This window comes from Mirounga angustirostris, unplaced genomic scaffold (genome assembly GCF_029215605.1).
Source record: "Mirounga angustirostris isolate CCGP_5_RB_7025 unplaced genomic scaffold, mMirAng1.0.hap1 SCAF_11, whole genome shotgun sequence".
NCBI classification, from domain to species: Eukaryota; Metazoa; Chordata; class Mammalia; order Carnivora; family Phocidae; genus Mirounga; species Mirounga angustirostris.
The window spans coordinates 35,500,112-35,515,224 of NW_026991719.1; the positions used below are offsets into that span (position 1 = coordinate 35,500,112).

Below are 15,113 nucleotides of genomic sequence, written 5' to 3' on the forward strand. Positions count from 1 at the left end.
TACAGGTGCAGTTGCTGGAGGGCACAGACTTATTCCTCCCTATGCAAGTTACCTCAGGGAACAAACATTTTTATGTTAGCTAGAATGGTACCATTTCTTTTGCAGTTGTTTTGATTTGTTTTATTGAAGTTCCCCCCCACACACACCTTTCTGAAAACTATTGACTTGAGTTAAAAAAAAGCCGGTGGTCACATACACAGGAAAGATAGGTGGTCCTACAAGATGGTCTTTAAGGTCTTTTCTAACTCAGATTCTGATTCTGTGTGATGTTGATAGGATTTTAACTCTGCCTTATTGCATATATTAAACAGTTACACAGCATGTATTTTGGTATACATTCTATTTGGCAATAAGGTTCTACCTAGAGACAGTACAACCAACTTGCAAATAAAAGAGAAAAATTAATTGGATGGGGTGGTTTTAGAATAGAGAAGACTTCACCCACATCCATCAAATTAGATTCTATTGAAATTTCTCTGTTTCAATAGATACCTTTAAAAATTGAAAAGTACTTGTTAAAAAGATATTCCAAAGGAAAACAGGGCAACGATCAAGGAATAGAACTGTGAGAGGTGCTATGCTTGAATTGTTGGCAATAAGGGAGGTAATATAAATGGAAGCTCCTCAAAGAGGTGATAGCCCACCTCCCAACCTGATAGTGTAGCCGCTAGACAAATACAGGAAGTGCTAGTGAAGAAATGAACGGGGAAGGAGAAAAAATATTAGCATGTTTGACTGAGTTACTAAAGGAATGACTCATCTGAATCACTTTTGGGAATCGTGTAATGTATAATTTTAAAGCCTACAGTACAATGTTTGGCACTGTAGTGTATATACATAATTCTTTCACATTTTTCAATTGTTCCCCTATTTGGTCATCACCAGATTCTGTCGCACTTCACATAGTTTCAGAACTAGCAGCATGATATTTCCTCGGCTCTTCAATTGACCCAAACACTTGACATCTTTCATGAAGTCAATCTGATTTTAATAAAAGAAATTGATTGCAAAATATGGAGAAATAAGAGAACATTTCCTTTTAAGCCCTCTTGATGGAAAAATGAAATTGTGATAAATATAGTTTCATTTTGAAGCATACAGCTGCCCCTCAGACACAAATGAATGGGAAAGAAATTAAAAAGTAATTTTTTCTTTCTTTTTATGAGATACTGCAGCCAGTTCCTCCAAAACAGAGAGCAAAAGCAGTAACTGCATTCATTCAAGAGATGCTCCGTTCATGGTAAAGTTGAGGAAAGGAACTCACAATACTGTGAGTATGGTCTGACCACCCTAGAAAAAAATGAGAAAACTTTAATTGTTTTGCCTGTAAAAGAAAACCCAAACTTCTTACTGTGGTCTCTAAAGCCATTAACAGAGTAACCCTTGCCTGCTTCTCCACCACTATCTCCTGCCACTCTTTCCTTCACTTACTATACCTGTAACCTCACTGGGTCTAATATGTGCTGTTTTCTACGGTGTTAGGGCTTGTCCACTGTTCCAAATATGGGAAGCACTTGTTTCCCAGCTCTTCACATGGCTAGCTTCTCATCCTTCTAGTATCAGCATAAATGAGAAAATCCTCAGGGAGGCCTCCCCTGAATATATGATATTAGGAATGTACAAGGAATTTCATTGCTCTATTGTAGAAGCCAAACCATGTGAATGATCTTAACTGTCTCAGTAGAAGAATGGCTAAGTAAATTACTGTATTTCTTTTTTTTTTTTTAAGATTTGTTGATTTTAGAGAGGGAGAGCACGTGCACTCATGAGCACGCCCTTGAGCAGGGGAAGGGGCAGAGGAAGAGGAAGAGAGAGAATCCTCAAGCAGACTCCCCGCTGTGTGTGGAGCCAACGCGGAACTCAGTGCCAGGACCCTGAGATCTGAAATCAGGAGTTGGCCGCTTAACCTGCTGAGCCACCCAGGTGCCCCAAATTACTGTATTTCTATGTAGCTGTTCAAATGAAGGAATTAGACCTACATGTACCAGTGTGGATACATCTCAAAAACAAAACTGAATGAAAACACCAATCTTTTTTGATACCATTTCTGTCCATTTTTATTTTTTAATTTTAGGGTTTTTTTTTTTAAGATTTTATTCATTTATTTGAGAGAGACAGACAGCAAGAGCAGGAACACAAGCAGGGGGAGTGGGAGAGGGAGAAGCAGGCTTCCGGCCGAGCAGGGAGCCCGATGCGGGACTTGATCCCACGACCGTGGGATCCTGACCTGAGCCGAAGGCAGATGCTTAACGACTGAGCCACCCGGGCGCCCCTGTTTTTTAATTTTTTTAAATTTAATTTAAATTCCAGTATAGTTAACATACACTATTATATTATTTTCAGGCGTACAGTATAGTGATTCAACAATTTTATACATTTTATATGAGCTCATTGTGACAAGTGCACTCCTTCCTCCCCGTCACTTATTTTATCCATCCCTCCCCCCCAACCACCTCTCCTCTGGTGACCATCAGTTTGTTCTCTATACTTGAGAGTCTGTTTCTTGCTTTGTCTCTCTCTTTCTCTCTTTTCTTCCTTCGCTCATTTGTTTTGTTTCTTCTGTCCATTTTTGAAGCACACAAAGTAACACTCTATAATTTCATATATTGTAGTCAAAGTAAAAAATGTAAATGAGGAGGACAGCACTTTCAGGATGGTAGTTACAGGCAGGGATGAGGGATGAGTGGTGCATTATTGGTTATTAGCTATTTGTTATATTTAATGGGTTTACGGAAGAAATACCTGAAGGTAATGTGACAATATTAATATCTATTAAATCTGGGTAGGGAGAGATGATTGTTAATATATTCTGTACTTTTCAGTATGTTTAAAGATTTCATAATTTGTTACAGTTTAAATTAAAGTGTTTCTATTAGTATAATTTACACAGGTTGCCATAACAAACCCCCAAATCTCAGTGACTTAACACAGTAAGAGTTTATTTCTCATGCTCACAAAGTTCAGGAAAGATGTACCTGATGGAGAGGCCCATACTACCCTAAGCTCTAAGTAATAACCCAGAGATTCAGGCTCCTACCTTGGGAAGCCATCACTCTAACCGGGAGATTTTTTTATGTCCACCCAAATTCCATTAGCCAGAATTAGTCACATGGCCCTTTTAAAGGCTAGGAGCTGGATCCATCCATGTTGTTTTAAATGGCAAAACCTTATTCTTTTTTATGCCTAGGTGATATTCCATTGTATATATACCACATCTTATTTATCCATTCATCTATCAATGAACACTTAGGTTACTTCCATAACTTGGTTATTATAAATAATGCTGCAGTGAGGGCCAGGGAGTGAGGGATGGGTGAAATAGGTGAAGGGGATTAAGAGGTACAAATTTCCAGTTATAAATTGCAGAGATGAAAAGTACAGCATAGGGAATGTAGTCAATAATAATATAATAATGTTATATGGAGACAGATGTTGACTACACTTACCGTGGGGAGCACAGCTTATTTTTTTTTTTTTTTTTTGATTTATTTATTTATTTGAGAGAGTGAGAATGAGAGAGAGAGAGTACATGAGAGGGGGGAGGGTTAGAGGGAGAAGCAGGCTCCTTGCCGAGCAGGGAGCCCGATGCGGGACTCGATCCCGGGACTCCAGGATCATGACCTGAGCTGAAGGCAGTGGCTTAACCAACTGAGCCACCCAGGCGCCCGGGAGCACAGCTTAATGTATAAAATTGTTAAATCACTATGTTGTGCCCCTGAAATTAATATAACATGGTATATCAACTATACTTCAATAATAAATTCTTTTTTTTAAGATTTTATTATTTATTTTAGAGAGTGGGGAGACGAGCAGAGGGAGAGGGACAAGCAGACTCTGCACTGAGTGCAGAGACAGATGCAGGGCTTGATCTCAGGACCCCGAGACCATGACCTGAACTGAAACCAACAGTCAAACACTCAACCAACTGAGCCACCCAGGCACCCCAATAATAAATTCTTTTTATTTTTTATTTATTATAAGATTTTATTTATTTATTTGACAGAGACACAGCGAGAAAGGGAACACAAGCAGGGGGAGTGGGAGAGGGAGAAGCAGGCTTCCTGCTGAGCAGGGAGTCCAACATGGGGCTCGATCCCAGGACCCTGGGATCCTGACCTGAGCCGAAGGCAGACGCTTAACGACTGAGCCACCCAGGCACCCCAATAAATTCTTTTTAAAATAAAGGCTAGGGAGCTGGGAAATACAGTCTTCTTGTGTGCCTAGGTAGAAAATGAAATGGTTTGGTGAATAAATAGCATTGTTTTTACCAGAAGATTAAAGTAGTCTTCTCTCTGTGTCTCTCTTTTTTTTTTTTTCCTTAGAACACAGCCTCTGAAATCAGACCACTTAGGTTAAAATCCTAGCTTGACCACTTACCATCTGAATGCTCTCCAGCAAGTTATTTCAATTCTTGGGTCTCAATTTCCTCATCTGTAATAATAGTATTTATCTCAGAGGATGATTGTGAAGAATTAATGAGTTAACATTTGCAAACAGTAAGTGATCTATAAATATTAACTATTACCATCATCATCACTTAGGAGTAATAATTCTTGCATTTGTTTTTTCACCTAATAACCTCTGAACTTACTGTCTTTTCCTATACTCATGTAGCTCTCTCTGATAGCCCCAGCACCTAGCATAGTGTGCCTAGCTATCTGGCTTTCATGAATGAATGGCACAGGTATATTCCTTCATCTGTACATTGTAGTTCTATTTATATTGCATTCCTTTATTTGGTATTAAGATTGATTTACATATATTTACATGTGAAATGAAGTGTCTAGGATTTCTATGAAAACACTCTGGGGAAAAAAGTGGGCAGAGGTAGATGAAATACGATTGGCAACATGTTGAGAATTATTAAAGTTGATGATGGATACATGGAAGTTCCTTATCCTCTATTCCTTCTCTTCTGTAGGTGTGAGAATATGCATAGTAAAAAGTTTTGAATAATTGAAAATGGGTAGTCAACTAAAGGTCCAGATTTTTTTCTTTCCTAATCAACAGCTTTTAAAAAATATATATATATAATATATGATAAATTAAATATATATTTAAGGGGCACCTGGGTGGCTCAGTCGGTTAAGTTCTGCCTTCGGCTCATGTCATGATCCTGGGGTCCTGGGATTGAGTCCCTCATCAGGCTCCCTGCTCAGCAGGCAGTCTGCTTCTCCTTCTCCCTCTGCAGCTCCCCCTGCTTGTGCTCCCTCTCTCTCTCTCTCTCTCTCTCTCTCTCTCAAATAAATAAGATCTTTAAAAATATATATGTATATTTAATATATATGTAATAAATATAATATGTAATATATGTGATAAATTGAGTATATATTTAATCTTTTGGATTTTTAAAAAACTTTATTTATTTGAGAGAGAGACAGAGAGAGCGTAAGCGGGAGGAGGAGCAGAGGGAGAGAGACAAGCAGACTCCCTGCTGAGCGGGGAGCCAGATATGGGGCTTGATCCCTGGACCCTGAGACCATGACCTCATCCTAAGTCAGACGCTTAACTGACTGAACTACCCAGGCACCCCATCTTTCAGATTTTTAAAACATTTGTGTAATTTATAGAGTGTTTAACATTAAAAAAACTACCAGGAAACCTAAAATTATACCTGCTTATAAAAGACATGAAAGTGTCAAATATTTTAACAACTTTGGTTTCAGGCCTTGAAATAAGAATGTTTGCAAGGAGCTCTAAAAACAAACAAACAAACAAAAACTTATCCAAATGTATAATCTTAAAAATTTCTAGCTGTGCTAAAATTCAATGTCTTTTTTTTCACCTTACAGTTACTTTTTAAAAAAATTTTGTGGTGAGAACATTTAAGATCTACTCTCTTAGCAACTTTCAAATATACAACACATGTTAACTATGGTCACCATGCTGTATACTAGATCCCCAGAACTTACTCATTTTATAACTGGAGGTTTATAACATTTGACTAACATCTCCCCATGTCCCCCACCCCAGCCCCTGGCAACCACCAATCTACTCTTTGTTTCTATGAGTTTGGCTTTTTTGGATTCCCACGTGTAAGTGTGACCATACAGTATGATCTTTGTCTTTCTATGTCTGACTTACTTTACTTAGCCTATTGCCATCAAAGTTTTATCCAAATGGCAGGGTTTCCTTCTTTTTTATGGCTGAATAATATTCCTGTGTGTGTGTATGTGCGTGTGTGTGTTTAGATAGATAAATAGATACCACATTTTTTTAATCCATTCATTCATCAGTAGACACTTAGGTTGTTTCCATGTCTTGGCTATTGTGAATAATGCCACAGTGAACATGGGGGTACAGATACCTCTTCGTAAAATTCATTATCTTTTAAATAACTGATTTCTAATGGGTGAACAAAGGAAAAAGAAATAGAAGGAAGAAGGAACCCATTTAGAATATAGTTATATTCTTCATTAAGAGATAAAAATCTGGGGCGCCTGGGTGGCTCAGTCGTTAAGCGTCTACCTTTGGCTCAGGTCATGATCCCAGGGTCCTGAGATCGAGCCCCGCATCGGGCTCTCTGCTCCACAGGAAGCCTGCTTCTCCTTCTCCCTCTGCCTCTGCTTGTGTTCCCTCTCTTGCTGTGTCTCTCTCTGTCAAATAAATAAATAAAATCTTTTTTAAAAAGAGAGAGATAAAAATCTTATCTTGCCTTCTTCTATCTTTGTTAGGGAAGAACCCCGCCCTCTGGATTGTTAGGAGTAAACCTGCCATCCATTGGTGCTAAAAGTAGACCATATGATCAGAGTGAGCCTCAGTGCAGCAGACAGCAGGGGCACCACCATGATAGCTCTGGTTCTTATGCCCCCAAGTCCTGTGGCATGATGTGATGGGCCCAGATGGAGACCCTGTGCTCAGTGAGCTGCATCATAACTGAGAAACCCTGGGGCCCACTTCAGTGCCTTAACTCTTAGCAGTCAGAATGAAACAAGATTGCACTGGTGAATGCGTGAGGAGAGAGCTGAGATGTCAGGCCCAGCTGAGCAGTCCTGCTTTTTTGTTAGGGTACCAGGCAGAGCTGAATAGCCCTGCCATCCTGAGGGTGTCCCGCACAGCAGAATAGTTCCAATGTGGCCAAGCCCAGATGAGTTCATAGCGCAGGGATGAGATGACAAACCCAGCAGCAGGGTCATAGTGTCACTTACAGCTGCTGCTTGACTCACATGAACCATGTGACTGTTTTGTGATGCTGCAGTGCTGGGTGAAGGGGACAGAGAAAGCATTCCATGTTCCCACTCCTTCCCCCCGAACACACACACACACACACCTTGTAGGGATGAAGGTATCCCATCATCAGGTATCAGGGTTATTGTTCCCTTTCCATGGCCACCTAGTTCATTTGGTCTAAGTCAGTAGCCACTACGTCTCTCTTCACTCAGCTAACTCCCACCTCCACCCAGACCTTCTTCCATTTCAGATGGGCACCATGGTAGAACTTGGTGGGACCGTGATGTCCCCTGTCATCAAGCAGGCCACTGGAGGGACACTCTAGGGCTCATGAATGTCACCAACTGATTGTTCTCCTCATGGTCAGTGCTCTTCCACCCCCAACAACTGAAACCAAGTTGTAGCAGAAGCAAAGACTGTAGTCACCTTCCCCCTGTGGTCTGACTGCCACCTTAAGATGAAACCAGCCAGGCTTCCCAGGCACTAGGACCAGAGGAGAAAAAAGAGGAGGGACTAGAGATTGTCCGGGTGGAATCATAAATATGGAGTACCCAGTCTCCCGTTGCTCCCACCCTTTCAGTACTGACCTTCTCTACTCAGCTGTTCCAAAGGATGTTCCCTTGGAAGCCTGATAAGCCATATGGCTGCATTCAGTCTCTCCTGGGTGTGGACCCTTTCTACAAGTGTCCACATGGGCTACATAGATGTCCTGTTGGGCTGTAGCAATGGCTTTTTCAAGTTCACAGCCCCACAGAGGGTTGTCTTTGCTGTACCAGTCAGTCGTCATCCGGGTGCCTGACCTGAGAGCTAGGGCATTAAGCCACAGCCCAAGAGTCAGGAAAAATATAACGTGGGTGGTCCTCAGCAGTACTGCCTAGGGCAAGAGTGATGGCTTTCAGTTTGGCCCATTGTACTGAACCAGTCCTTACCACATGTTTGGGGCTGGACAGCTGCTGCCGCCCAGGACACACCGTCAGCTTTTAGTTTGGCTGAGCCATCAGTAAGCCAAGCCCAAGCATCCTCAAGGACACTCTGCTAGTGGCTACGTAGCTGGAGGCTGCCCCTATGAGTGATCTAGGAGTGGGGGGCTACCATGGCCCCTAAAGTTGTGGCCACAATATCTTCAGGTGAGGAGGACACACCTATGGGACTAGGCGTGCCATTTTCATTAAATAAGAAAAGACTACTGTGCCTTTCTGACTCTGTTAGCATTGAGTAGAGCCAACCTAAGATGAGAATATCTAGGTGCAGTGTAACCCGGAGGTACTGGGTGAGATGCTCAGTCTCTCCAAGTGCCTGCCCAATAGCAGACCAGTAGCTGTTTTGCAAATGGAATGTCGTGGGTAGGTGTCAGGGTGGCAGCAAGTCCAGAACCCCCTGGGATGCCTCCGAGCAGAAGCAGGCTCCCTTTGCCAAAGGTGTACAACAAGGGTCCAAAAACCTAGACTCAGATGGTTACAGTTAATTCCCTTCCTCATATTCATTTCCAATTTTGGCCAGGTGAATGCATGGCTGTGAACGAGCACTGGTAATTGAGTGAGTCATAAAAATTTTTATCCTGCTTCCTTGCCCTCCCTTCACCTCACTGTGCCCTCATTAGAGATTAAGGCCTCTGGTCTGCCCTGGGAGTGGAGAAACCTCAACCCCCATCCTCAGTCCCCTTTCTCCTTAAAGGCAGTTAAATCAGAATACAGAGTTGACAGTCAAGCAGTAAAAGTGCCGAAGGAGGAATTTGTTGTAAGGCAGCCACTTGGCTTCTTAGTTCTTCCAGTAGAGAGAATGATTTCTGTGGAGGAGTCTGGTTTCATAGAGGCACTCCCCATTCCAGCTGGGTGGACAGCTCACTGTCTGCTGCCCCTCCTCCCATGGCTCAATATCCGGACCAAATTTCTTTGGTCCTCACCCTATCGATCTCCTCTGTGGGTAGCCCCTGCTTGAACAGCCATATCCACATTGCCTTATGGGTCCCTTTGAAGGGAGTTTGATATTCCCTTCCTAGTTTTGTCTTGCACTGCAGAGTCTTTGCCTTGTTTGGGCTGCCCATCTTTATCCCAGGCATTTTTTGGCTCAGTGTCATCACCGCCTACCACTGAGGGCCTCCAAGTACTAAAAGCAAAGATAGTGGGGTCTTCCACCCAACGTGGGGGTGGGGCAGACCACATCCTTTCAGCCATTCTCTGAAGTGAAGGGCTCATCATGGGGGCTTTCATTCTGTCCATTTTGTAGTCAGTCTGGAGCACCGACAGCACTCAGGCTCAGACATACCGGCCAGGTCTTCAACAGCTCTCCACTCATTAGCCAAAGTGGTCCCAGGTGTCCTCACCACAATGGCTCAACAAAAACTGATTTTTGTTGGACTACAGGTTTGTCCCTGGGTGATCTTAGGCTGAGTAGGCTAGGATAATTTGGGGTTTCTACCAAGGTAGGGTCAGGACCCTCACTGCTCTGGACCAGGGCCCTTCACTCGGTAAAATGTGCACGTCTGCAGCCCCTTGTATCTCCCCTACTTGAGGCATTTCTATCGCGATAGTATGGGTTTTGCACTGAATCTGGACTCTGATGATCTCTTTGGCCCTTTGGTATCAGATTTGTTATCCCATCCTGGGATTTTAGAGTTCCGATCAGACTTTGGTGTCCTCTGATGAAATATGTCTTTTTTTTTTTTTTTTAAAGATTTATTTATTTGAGAGAGAGAGAGCACAAGCAGGGGGTTGGGGGAGAGGCAGAAGGAGAGGAAGAAGCAGACTCCCCGATGAGCAGGGAGCCCCACGTGGGGCTTGATCCCAGGACCCTGGGATCACAACCCGAGCCAAAGGCAGAATGCTTAACCAGCTGAACCACCCAGGCACCCCTGAAATATGTCTTTTAATACTATCCTCTGTGTTCTTCCTGTCTATCATCTTGTATGTTGTCTGAGAACTTGTGAGAAATTGGCCTTGGGAGAGATCTTTGTAAATATTCTGCCCTCCAGGAAGCTGCTGATTTTTCCAGTGAGCAGTTGAGGTGACTTAACATTATTAGAGTTAAGGGCCCAAGTCATTTGTGAGTGATATTTTTATGTTTAACTGAGCGTCAGGTAATTTCTCAGGGAGTTGTTTGCTAATAAACATACTAACTTCTGGCATAACTTCCCTGAGGATAATTTGGAATTGTAGTGCCCACCTTAGGTAACTTTGACATAAATAAGATTGTTCATCTGAGAGGTGCTTTAGAACAAAAGGAAAAAAACTCACGAGGAGACTATCCTGTCTGAAAAAGAGAAATCACGTTATTTTTCCATACACTGTGTATTAGCAAGTACTGACTATTCAGCGGTATGACTTGATAAAATTATCAAGGCCCCAAGTTACTGGTTAAAACACCTCTAATGACTCTTGTGGGAAGGTGTATATAACCGTATGTCAAAATGGGTGTTTAGCTTTTACAGTGCTAACTTCATTCTGAAACTGGCTCCTCCTTTCCTTTTACAGTTTTTCTCTGCCTCACTTGGGAAATTTTAAAGATAATAATAAAAATTATTTTGTCATTAGGTGCATATTCTAGGAATATCTAATACAGATAGTTATAAATGTCTATGAGGAAGGAAAAAAAAGAAAATAAACTGTGTTTCTTTCACTTTAAAAAACACGAAAAGTAAATCGTGGCCTTTTTTACTATAATTACAGGTAAGAAGAATGTCTTCTCTTGGTTTTAGTCTGTAAAATTAATGCAAGTCAGTGTTCTAGTTTATGCAACTAAGGCCAAACTTCTCATTATTTAAACTTCCTAAATTTCCTATATTGGTCTTATGGAACAAATACATTTTCATTGCACAAAATATTAAGGATTACAAAATAAAAAATGGTGTTTCACCAGATTACAGTTTAACAGACATCTTTTATCCATATCTTTAGTTAATATCTGGTTAGGTTTTAAACGTTAGATTGAATTCATTGACAAATAATCATTGGATACTTGGACAATTTCTAAGTACAAAATATATAAAACTTTGGTCACTAAATGTAGTTTCAATTTACTCTCATTCTTGTAAGTTATAAAACTGTTGTGAGTTAATGGAACATTCCAGTGCTTTAGATCATGTCCTTATTTTTCTCCATTAAAATTTATTAATATAATCTAAAAAGTGTATGCAGGGAAAATTAGCTAGAGGTTCTTGATTTCCTGTCTATTAGTTTTCTCTGGGTCTGGAGAAAACAAAAGTTGACTGTGTAGATTAAAGGAGATAATAAAAATAATTATACTATATACAATATAATAATTACATAAAATATGAATATGCATGCAGGAAAATAGATATGATTTGTTTGTTACTTAAGGAAATTGCTAGTTTATTAAAATAGTGATTTCAATGTAATACATATTTTAAGGGGCACCTGGGTGGCTCAGTTGGTTAAGTGTCCAACTCTTGATTTCAGCTCAGGTCATGATCTCAGGGACGTGAGATTGCGCCCCGTGTTGGGCTCCGTGCTCAGCTCGGAGTCTGCTTGAAATTCTCTCTCCCTCTCCCTCTGCCCCTCCTCCCACTTGCTCTAAATAAATAATTAAATAAATAAAATCTTAAAAAAATACATTTTAATACGTTAACACTATTTCTTAAAATTAAAGCCTTTAATTTTATTGTCTATTTACATTGCTATATATTTACATTCAAACACATTCATATGAAGGTATATTAAGGAGTGATGTCACTGAACATTGCAGAATTAGAGAACTCCAGGGCTGCATCCTTCCGCAGAAGCAACTAATGAGCTGACAAAAACTATCAGAATCAACTTTTGCAAAACTCTAGAATCTAGTCAAACAATTAAAACAACCAGAGGAAGGCTTGGTGAAGACAACAGCTGCTGAGTTATGGAAAGAGAGCACAGTGCATTTTAAATTGCCCACTTATGGTCTCCCATGCCCTAGATTGGCAGCACCCATGAGGACAGCAGCTCATACTCTGGGTGCAGGTTGCTAGTGCCTAAGAGAGGAATATGGACCTTATTCTCAAATAATTGTGGTTGTGGGTTTAGACTTGTCTGGTGGCTCTCTAAAGGACCTGCACAACGTTTATCTTTGTTTCTGGCAACTTGGAGCATTCCTGGACCACTGGCAGCTTCCTGAACAGCTTTTGCCCAAAGCATTTAGAGGCCTACGGATTGGCTGTAGCAGCCTGGGGGCAAGGAACAACAGTCAGGATGACAAATAGACCATAAAGCCTAGTAAGGAAGAGATCAGGAAAGAAGATACATGGGGAAATACAGACTTCTAGAAGCTCCCACATATACTTGGGAATCAAGAAGGCCACATGTATGCCCAGGACCTGATACAAGCTCAGAAGAACCTCAAAGACCCTAAGCTTTTGCCTCCAGCTGGACTACAGTCTCCACGAAAGCAGGATGTGAAGGCTAAGGCAGGGTTGCAAATGAGCCTGGCTAAGCATTGGAGAAGTGCTCCCATATTGAGCCAATCCATGAAAACTGGGAGAGTAGTTTATTTTTTTCTTTTTCCTTCCTTCTTCCCCTTTTCCTTGTTCTCCTTCTCTTCTTCCTCCTTCCCTTTTCTTCCTCTTTCTTCTCTTTTGGTATTTAAGGAAACTGTCAAAACACTAACTGATCACAAAGCTAACAGAACAGAGGCTTAGGTAGCCACATGTGACAAAGAATACAGACTTTACAAAAATAGTTTAGAAAAGTCACTGAACAAGCAAGCAACAGTGTAGATCAATGGATTAGAGCTGAGAATTCAGAAATAAACCTGTGTATCTGTGGCTGACTGGTTTTTGACAAGAGTGCCAAGGCCGTTCAATGAGGAAGGAATTGTCTCTTCGACAAATGGTGCCAGACAACTGGATATCCACATGCAAAAGAATGCAATTGGAGCCTTACCTTATACTGTGTATAGAAATTAACTCAAAAATGGATCAAAGACCTAAATGTAAAAGCTAAAACTATAAAACCCTTAGAAGAAAACATAGGGATAAAAATTTCATTACCCTAGATTTGGCAACGGACTCTTAAATTATGATACCAAAAGCATAAACAATGAAAGAAAAAGGAGATACAGTGGACTGCATCAGAATTAGAAACTTTCCCACATCAAAAGACATTATCAGGAAAGTGAAAATACAGGGGCACCTACCTGGGTGGCTCAGTCAGTTAAGCGTCTGACTCTTTTTTTTTTTTTTTAAGCGTCTGACTCTTGATTCAGCTCAGGTCATAATCTCGGGATTGTGAGATTGAGCCCCATGTCAGGCTCTGTGCTGAGCATGGAGCTTGCTTAAGAGTCTCTCTTGCCCTCGCCCTCTGCCCCTCCCCCACTCAAGCTTGCACTCTATCTCTAAAAAAAATAAATTTTTAGGGGCGCCTGGGTGGCTCAGTCGTTAAGCATCTGCCTTCAGCTCAGGTCATGATCCCAGGGTCCTGGGATCGAGTCCCTCATCCGGCTCTCTGCTCAGCGGGAAGTCTGCTTCTCCCTCTCCCACTCCCCCTGCTTGTGTTCCCTCTCTCGCTGTGTCTCTCTCTGTCAAATAAATAAAATCTTTAAAAAGCAAAACAAAACAGAAAATAGCAAGTGTTGGTGAGGATGTGGAGTATTGGGGCCCCACAGGGCGTCGATGGTGGCAATGTAAATTGGCACAGCTCCTGTGGAAAACAGTTTGGTTGGTCTTCAAAAAAGCTAAGCTAACTATTGCCATATGACCCAGCAATTCCACTCTTAGGTAAATATCCAAAAAGAATTGAAAGTGGGTATATAATTACTTGTACACAGATGTTCACAGCAGCACTATTCCCAATAGCTGAAAGATGAAAACAACCCAAATGTCCATTGACCAAGAATAGAAAAAATTAGTTTTTTTTTTTTTTTTTTTGGTAAAACCACCAACTAATTCTCTGCTGAGATAACAGAGGGTTTCTGTTATGACTTATTTAAAAATCGTAGAACATATTTTGTTAAACTCAAAATATTCTTTTTACTTTTTGTACTTATATCAAACTCTTAAATAATTTTGAAAAAAGTTTTTTATTTTTTTAAGTTTAAATTCCTAAAAACAGCCACTGTTAATTATTACTGTGGTTTAAAAATATATATAACTGAATTTTCCATTTAAAAATTATGATTGCACAGTTAACAGGAAGTAATATTTCTCCCAAGGACATGCTATAGGTATAAAATGTCATAATAACCACCTTCTTTGGGTGACTACTGCTGCCATACTCACTGAGAAACTTTATTCTCTAAAATCATAGACTATCAGAAACTTGGCTTTTTCAAAATATATCTTTAAAAATACAACATCCCGTTCTTGCCTGGAGAATTTAAGTCACTTTGATCTAGAGAAACAGCTGCAATTATTACCGTAGGTGCAAAGCTTCAGGGAGGGGTTCTGGATTCAACATTGTACATATATCCTAACTTGGTAGATTCCAAGGAATCCAGGGGTTTACATTGCAGCTTAGAGCTGATTTTGGTCCCTTTACACATAGCCTTGCTTTGAGCCTATGGCTTCATTTAAATTTCACCTAAACTCCACCCCCCCCAATCCTATAATGCCTCTATCTTATCCTTCATTTGATAAAATGTCTCATGGTTCCTCTGATGTGATCTCCCTCATTGCAGTGGGTTGATTAACCTGATTTTGTTACACTATAGGTTTGTTTTTGGTAGTCTGATGGGGGCTAACAGAGTAAAACTCCTACTTCCACAGATGTCAAAAAAGTAGGCAACAAGATTCAGTAAATCACAATGAGACATTTTATTCCAGCACAGCAAACAGTAGGAGCATCAGCATAGCAGTGAGTTCCTGTGTCCCCAAGTCTCCTGATGTGACATGAGAGGCTACATGCATAGTGGATTGTGCCACGGCTGAGGAACTCATCGAGAACTCGGCATGTTTTGTAGCAAGCATCAAACAAGTCTGTTCCCCATTCCAGGGAGCAAACCATCACATCGTAGTCATC

General features: G+C 41.0%; 1 long non-coding RNA gene across 2 annotated transcripts in view; it reads left to right on the forward strand.

Annotated features, from left to right (window-relative positions):
* LOC123845697 (uncharacterized) overlaps positions 1-15,113 on the forward strand; it is a 107,443-nt gene that overhangs the window by 1,074 nt on the left and 91,256 nt on the right. For both annotated transcript variants that reach the window (XR_010406085.1, XR_010406086.1), the window contains exons 2-3: positions 1,167-1,270; positions 4,323-4,496. This is a non-coding gene — a long non-coding RNA (uncharacterized LOC123845697). The remainder of the gene's footprint in view (positions 1-1,166; positions 1,271-4,322; positions 4,497-15,113) is intronic.